We start from the raw sequence: 7,030 nt of genomic DNA, 5'->3' as shown, positions 1-7,030 counted from the left end.
AAATAAGGACAATTAACACGTGAACACAATCAAGCAATTAACATGTTAATCAGAGTAGCAACATGATGTAATAAACAATGTATATTCTTCGCTATTCATAGATTCATATATTTTCATAAATATTTTTAAACTTTTCACATGTTATTTGGCTTTTGAAATATCGAATTAGTCATAATTGTTGATATTTGTTTTTTAAATATAAGAGAAATCAAAATATTTATCACGCCATATATTGTCAACAAAATTGTAATAATTAACAACAATGCAATCTTTGGAATTTGGAATCAGTCCAAACAACCCATTTCCACAATCACTTTGTTTCCATTTCATTTTTAAACGGTTGTAATAAGAATGCATTGTGAAATACAAGATTAACAGTTATATATTATACTTTGCATTGTTGTACGTATATTTTTTAAGCTTTATTTAAAAATAAAACCATATATTTTGCTCAATTACAAATTGTATTAAATGGACATTTTAAAAACTTTGAAATTTAAATAAAATACATCAATCTTTATAACAACACCAAATAAAGTAAAAGTAGCTCAAAAAGTAGATATTAAATATAGGTATGATGATTCAAAACTTGAAATATAAAATTGAGTTTCGTTGTTTAAAATGCATTTAATACCAAAATATTTCAATGAAATATTTTGAAATATAAGACTCCAATACAATACATAATTGGCAGTATAAATACCATTTTGAATTGTCCAGCAGCTGGTCGACTGCATGTCCAATCCAATTTATTTTATACTTTTTGTGTAAATATATATTTAATATTTCACAATTAAGTTAAATAGCATCACATAAACTGTTTTTTAAGTTTATAAACACTTATTTTGTATCAAATCATAATCGTCCTTGTTTATTTCCTTTAATTTTTTTATTTTGAACTTATTTTATTAATATAAATTTATATTTATAAAATTTCATTGTTATTTATTTTTCATGTTAATGACTTCCTTTCAGATATTTTTTTGATTTTTAATGAACACTTTTATGTTATTTTATTGTTATGGAAAAAAACATTTTTTTAGATCAATAACTAAAATAAATAAAAATAAAATCTATTTGTTTTCACAAATTACAGTTATTTAATTTTATATATTTTTCCTTTAACAGTCAAAATGAAAAAACAATTAGAGTCATTCTCTAAACGTTGTTTTTTCCTCAAACGTCGTCCCTTTTGCAAAAAAAACACAAAAAAATCTTTAAAAAAATTGGAAATAAGGTAATAAATCATAAAAACGGTAAAAAAACTGAAACAATGTTTTTCTGGCGTTTCGAAAAATTTCCCGATATATTCCAGTTATTAATATCTAAAAACTGAGGGACAACATATAGAATGATTCTATGTTGTATATTTTAACTGGTTTTCATAAAAGCCAAATCACGCATCAAAAAATAATAAAAGATGTGTTTTACTTTCAAACTGTTTGGTGCTGTGTTTCGATAGGTATTATCTTCTTTTTGGTCGTGCAAAATAGTAAGATATATCCATTGCAGTTTTACTATATTCATATTGAAAAACTACATAAATGTGCTCGAGGTGAAGAATAACGCATATGCAACAACACATAGTCTGTTAATATATCCACTGTGTATTTCCATAATTCCTTCCTAATTATTTTAAAATGTTCAAATTGAAAAAAGCACAAAATGATGAAAACAAAACACAATTTAATGGAATCCAATAAATCGCAAATGATATACAAGGCGATTGTATTTACAGTAATTTATTATATTCACTTGGAACATATCATGAATGTGATTTGGTATGTAACAATTAAGTGAACATTGTTTACAACAAAGAAAACAGCAACACTGGGTGTGACAAATGCTATAATGGTATTATCCAAGTGGAATTGTCTACAATGTGACAAAGGTGCTTAAGTTGATATGGAAATAGAGGAAGTTGTGTTACATACTCTTTTGGTTATTATTTTGACACAACAAACGATGTTTTTATAAATGTTAATTAACTTGCTGAAAAATGCAAACTGTTTCGATATACAGTTAATAGTGGTGCCGACCCGGCTGCATTTTAAGCAATCAATAAAGATTGATTGTAATACGAGGTGAAGTTTTTGAATTGTGTTGAACCCGTTTCAAATTATATGAAATGTAATGTCAAGGGTAGCTATAACGAAGATGTCGAATTTTGAACAAGAAAAGATAAATAATGTGTCATCAATATTACACACGACAATTGCAAGACGTGTTCAGAGTATGAATGTGCTGAGTGTTATGATGTGTATCATCAAAATAAAAATTTCATATTCACAAAACGTTGTGAGTTGTGTTATAATTGTACAAATATTATACAATATGTTTTGTTATATCAAACGATCCAATGTTAAAAGTTAAAATTGATCATATATTCCAAGTCATACAATTCAAAACCACAGAAGTACAATGAATGCACTTCAAGTAACAAAGTTAAACCAAACGGTGATGAGTGTCTTCTCAAGACAACCGAACAATTCTCAATATGTTGTATTGAAAACACAATATTTTCAATTCTTGATAATCTTTGTATCAAAGTTGTTTAATTACTTTATAACAAATATATTAATTTCTTTACTAACAACAATAGTACGTTAATTCAACGAACTTATTAATTTTTCAACATAATAAAACAAACCAAAGAAAACCAAAAAATAAAACATGGGATGCCCGATGTTAAAATCCAAAAGGGTGTTTGTTGTCATTTAATCATCTTACTTGAGTTCTCTTGAGTCGATTGCACAGACAAGGACAATTTGTTTTAAGCAATACCCGAAGATGTATGTGACCAACTTTTGAAAAGTCAGCTCCACTCTTCAAAAAATGTAAAAATGAAAGATACACTCGATCATTTTTTGAACATTCTTTTATTACTACTTTGTGTTGGAATGGGAGTATTGGTGTCTTTGGGAGTTTATTACAGGTATCATAAAGTGAAGAACATACAATCAGCAATTTTATCTTAGCATGTGGGTCTTACGAATTTGGCATCATCACCAATACTTTTTTCCATTGTTTTAATGTAATAAATAAAAAGAATATTGATATAGTCATCACCATCATCCAAATCTTAGGGTCCATCCAGTGCTCAAAAGAACAAAAAACATTGAAAGAAACTATTTTGATTGTAAATTTCTGCCTCATAAATTATACTTTAGAACCAAAAAAATCGTTTTAGAAATTATCAACCTTTTATAAAAACAAAATCTAAATACATTGATTTGCTCGACAATCTTAAACGCCTAGTCAGTGCCACATAAAAAAGTTGAAAATTTACTCTTCTTGTTATTTTATCTGAAATATTAGACAAGAAGAACAAATGTTGGGAAGCCGGTTCGACCAATTCAGAAGTGATGTTCTTCAAACTAACCACCTCAATTGACAACTGGGGTTTCCTGAAATGAAGACAGAAATGAAAACTTATTAGTAAAAGAACAAGAACGTCATATGAACACAGAAGTCCGTCGAGAGGTCTTTGCAGCTGTTATAGTAGCGGGAGATTGTGTCGATGGGTATCAACGGATCTTAAAATTGAATCTAAAACAGAAGTCTTTAAATAAGTGGTGCGACTTTTTCGCCTTCCTTTACTGAAAATAAATCGAAAATAGTACATCAAAATATTTTTTGTGCCGTTTAAAGTTGTGATTATATTTTTTAGATACCCTGTATTTTAAATAAACCATTAACTAAAGTTTTTAATTCTCTTTCAATATATTATCAACTCTTTTATTTGTATTATTTTCCTTAGAATATTTCCCAATATCTTTTTTGATGATATCATATTCTTCGTTTATAATATTTTCACATTGTGATGAACAACCTTTGGTAGATTTAAAGTTTTCAAATTTGTAAGGTTATTTGGATTCTTGGCTTGTTAATATATTCTCATTAAAAGCGCTCATTTATGATAACAACAAAGGAATAATCATCAGAACTTTTCTTGTTTTTTAGAATAAACACTTCAGGCAACATCTATTTTGAAGTACCAATTCCCTTTGTGAATATTATGTTTTTTATCAACACATTGACATTTTGTGATGACCCAAAATCAGTCAATTTAGCATTCACATCAATTATTTTTTAAATAAAACATAATATATCGTAAGACTTTATATCTCAATGTACAATATCCCATTGTGTTAAAATAGAGTAACCCATTTGCGGCATCAAACAGAAACTTAATGTGCAACTTATCTACGACTATTCCAACTTTTTGTTTTATCAAATCGTTTAAACTACCACAGGTCGCAATTAGTTGACTGTACATATTTTGTTTGGTATAAACATGGTTCTATAATAGTGGACGACATATTCAATTTTAAATTTGTCTGATTTGGCTCCTTTTTTCTTGAATTTGTCGACTTTTATCTTATCATTTCTAACTCTTTCATCTTATTAATGGCAACTTTAATACCTCTTAATTTCCCTTAATAAATTACACCAAACAAACCTTCATCATTTTTCCTTTTCAATCAACTCGTCTAGGTCTAATACAGTCGAAATCTTTTAATCGGCATTTATTTTATTGTAAAGTTGGGACTTTTCTCCTTTCTTAAAATTGGCAAAAACCAACACGATATTAAATTCTATTCATGAGTAATTTGGCGCCAAAAAGACCTTAAATTCAATTTATTTTTTTAAATTGTCATGATTATAGCATCAGTTAAAACGTAATATTTTGTGTAAAAGTGAACATCATACAGAGTGCCAAGCAGTTTTTTTACACACCATAGCACAGCCAAAACTCATGCAAGTTGATAGAAAGATGCACAGCATGCTCACTTGAAATTGACAAGTGTTTCAAGTGTTTGAATAGGTTTTTTGGTGGGTGTACAATATGAGTTTTGAAACAAGACAAAGCAAACGTGTGGAAAGTTTTCGAGTCAGTCAACTGGCAACAGCTGTGTGGAAATACTTTTGGAAATAAATAGGTGTTTCAAATGCAGTAAGATTGATAAGTGTAACAAATCAATTTGTATTTGTTTCAAGTTTGAAAAAAAATATAACAGCTTATTGGTAAATGAAAATGAATACAAATGTGTCGATAAGATAACTTTCGAATTGTTCAAATGATAGGAATTACAATGAATGTAATAGTTACCATTTGTTTAAAAATATATATTTGTTGAGTACTATAATTAAATTTTCACCTTTGAAATACAACAATTTCAAATGTTCAAATAAAAATTAAAAAATTCAAATTTGTAAAATACAAACACAAAATGTTTGTGATGTATTGTTGTGACATACACTTATCAATACAATTGACCAAAAAAGTCAGAGACAAAATTGTGTAAGAAGTAAAAATAATAGTTTTAACACTCTAATCAAGAAACAATTATCAAAATAGATTTAAGTGCCTTAGTATTATTTGGTGAACCTTTATTTACGTTTTTTTTGAACTTTGTGTCGAAGTTTATTAATGGTAAATACATCATTCTGACTATAATTTGGTCTTTGATTATTACCTGTATAATGTAACAAAAATTTAATTATTGGGTTAATTATTATTGCAAAATATTTTCTCGTTTTAATGAATTATTTTTCTATTATTTTAATTTGTAAAAAATACATGAGTTTATTATTGTTTTTTTTTGTATCAACCCAGTTCGAATAAGCCCAAAATCTAAACCATTATTTAAATTTATTCTGACCAAAAATCGTATACGCCCTACAACACAATAATCCATGTCTATCCTAATACTTTTCTCTAACTTGTTTCTAATAAAAAGTAAAAAAGTAAAAAAATGAAGTGTACAAAAACGTCCGTTATACAACAGCAGAAGTTAAAAATATGGACCAAAGAAGAAGTTATTTCAAAAATAATTGATTAACTTTACTTTTAAAATAAGTAGCGTCCAAATTCTATCAAAATCACTGATAATCATTTAAATTCTTTTTGCAACTTTCAATGATTGCGGTCTAACAAAACTGAAATCCCATCTTCTGTCAAAATAATTTGTAATAAATCATTTCGGTTGTGCAAAACACGTTAAAAAAACTAATAAAAAACACCACTGTGATGCTAAATTCACGTTTTGAAAATTGTGCCGAACTTGAGAAAATCAACCTTTTTGAAAATCTTTGATTAATTGGAAATCATGCTTATTTAAAGCAAGTTTAGTTGAAGTAGTAATACCCAATATTCGTGAAGTTGATACACAATGATATTAAATTAACTTGAATTTAACTTGAATTGTGTTGAAAAAAATTCACATTTACCAGACCATTTTTGTGACTCTTGTTCCAGTTTTATAACAATTATAGAAATACACAAGTTGATCAATAACTTAAATGCTGTAACCGACATAACACGGAAAATACTTGATTTTTATGGTGTTAATGATGATATTAGAATGATTAAACAGAAATAACACTATGAACTTACATGTGTTAAAACAGGAATTGATTACGACCAGATAGACCATTAAAGACATGATGATTAAAGAACATTATAAGAAATATTTTGCAAAATTTATGGTCAGAGTTTATATTTTATAAAAAATATAATAGACATAAGAAGTTAAAAAAACATATATCTTTATTTATTATTACTTGATTTTTTGTTATTTCCATTCATTTGAAGTAAAAATAATTAACAATATAAACATGGAATTTTGTATTATTAATTAATATTATCAAATAATGGTTAAATCAATCGCGTGTAAAAAAACGTATAATAATAAAACATAAATATATTATAAATAATAGTTATTTCTAAGAAAAACAAACACTCAACAAAAATAAAATCTATATATTAAATTTCAACATTCTACAACTAAAAATAATATCCATTTGTCAATTTGCTCAAAAAATAAAATAAAATTAATTTATAAATAAAATGAGTGTCGAACTGAATTTTAAAAATACTGCCTTGAAACTTTTTTGTTTAGTTACTTGTTTATTAGAATAACAAAATAATAATTATAACAATAAATATGTTATTGTTTATCATTTTTTTATTTTTACATCAAAAGTTTTTGTTTTTTATAATTGTTAAAGTTGTAATAAAATTAGA

The sequence above is a fragment of the Entamoeba invadens genome, assembly GCF_000330505.1.
Source record: "Entamoeba invadens IP1 unplaced genomic scaffold scaff_1105074724549, whole genome shotgun sequence".
NCBI lineage: Eukaryota > Evosea > Mastigamoebida > Endamoebidae > Entamoeba > Entamoeba invadens.
This window is presented reverse-complemented; position numbering follows the sequence as displayed.